Source organism: Ailuropoda melanoleuca, chromosome 20, assembly GCF_002007445.2.
Source record: "Ailuropoda melanoleuca isolate Jingjing chromosome 20, ASM200744v2, whole genome shotgun sequence".
In the NCBI taxonomy this organism is placed as follows: domain Eukaryota; kingdom Metazoa; phylum Chordata; class Mammalia; order Carnivora; family Ursidae; genus Ailuropoda; species Ailuropoda melanoleuca.
In genome coordinates this window covers 28297209-28298966 of record NC_048237.1, presented here as the reverse complement: position 1 = coordinate 28298966, position 1758 = coordinate 28297209, and positions in this window count along the sequence as shown.

Here is a 1758-nt window from a genome sequence, read left to right as displayed (position 1 = left end):
TTTAGAAGACAGAGAGGAAGAGGAATCAACAAAGAAAACTGACCATTGCCATCCTCAGACTTACTAAGTCAGAATCTTGGAAGTTTGAGCCCAGAAATCTGGAGAAAGATTTAGACACCCAAGTTTATGAAGCTCGTAAGTCCCTAAACAAATTCAATACAAAGAAATCTTCTCCAAGACATATTGTAATAAAACTGTCTAAAATCAAAGACAAAGAATTCTAAAAGCAGCAAGAGAAAAAAAAAAATCTTCACATGAAAGGAAACCTCATAGGCTATCAGTAGTTTTCTCAGCAGAAACCTTACAGGCCAGGGGAGAATAGGATGATACATGAGAAGGGATGAAAGAAAATAACTGCCAACCAAGAATGCTTTACCCAGAAAAGTTGTCCTTCAGAAATGAAAGAGGGATAAAGACTTTCCCAAGTGAACAAAAGCTGAGGGAGATAATCACCACTAGACTTGCCTCCCAAGAAATGCTGAAAGGAGTTCTTTAAGCTGAAATAAAAGGACGCTAATTAGTAAGATGAAAATACATGAAAATATAAAATACACTGGTAGGTATATAGTCAAATTCAAACACTCTGATATGATGGTGTATTAATCACTTAAGTCCAGTATAGAGGTGAAAAGTCAAAATTATTAAAAATAACTATAACTACAATAATTTGTTAATGGATAAAAAATATAAAAAGATGTAAATTGTGGCATTAAAAATATAAAATGGGCAGGGGACCGAAAGGATAGATTGTATGTGATTAAAGTTATTAGCTTAAAATAGACTATTATATCTATGTTTTACATAAGCCTTTGGTGACCACAAAACAAATATTTACAGTAGATACACGAAGGATAAAGAAAAGGGAATCAAAGCACCTGGGTGGCACAGCAGTTGGGCGTCTGCCTTCTGCTCAGGGCGTGATCCCGGCGTTGCGGGATCGAGCCCCACATCGGGCTCCTCCGCTGTGGGCCTGCTTCTTCCTCTCCCACTCCCCCTGCTTGTGTTCCATCTCTCGCTGGCTGTCTCTGTCTCTGTCAAGTAGATAAATGAAATCTTTAAAGAAAAAAAAAAAAAGCATACCATTACAGAAAATCATTGATTCACGAAGGTTTACAGCAAGAGAAGGAAAAAGGAAAAATGAACTACAAAACAGCAAGAAAGCAAGATAGCATTAGTAAGTCCCTATATATCAATAATCACTTTACATGTCACTGAATTAAATTCTCCAATCAAAAAGCATAGAATGGCTGAATGTATTTAGAAAAAACAAAAACAAAACAAAACCATGAGACCCAACTATGCTGTCTGTAAGAGACTCACTTCAGCTTTTCTTAAAAAAACACATAGGCTCAAAGTAAAGGGATGGAAAAAGATACTCCATGCAAACGGAAATATTTGAGAGTAGGAGTCACTAGGGTTAACTATACTTATACTTGACAAAATAGACTTTAAATCAAAAACTGTAACACAGGACAAAGAATGTAATGTGATGATAAAAGGGTCAATTTATCAAGAGGATGGAACATTCATAAGTATGTATGCACCAGCATTGGAGCACCTAAAAATATTAGGCAAATGCCAACAAATCTGAAGGGAGAAACAGGCAACAAAACAGTAAGAGTAGAGAATATCAGTATCCCACCTCCAACAATGGCTAGATCTTCCAGACAGAAAATCCATTAGGAAATATTGAACTTGAATTATTCTTTCTTTTTTTTTTTCAAGATTTTGCTTATTTATTTGAGATAGAGAGCATGA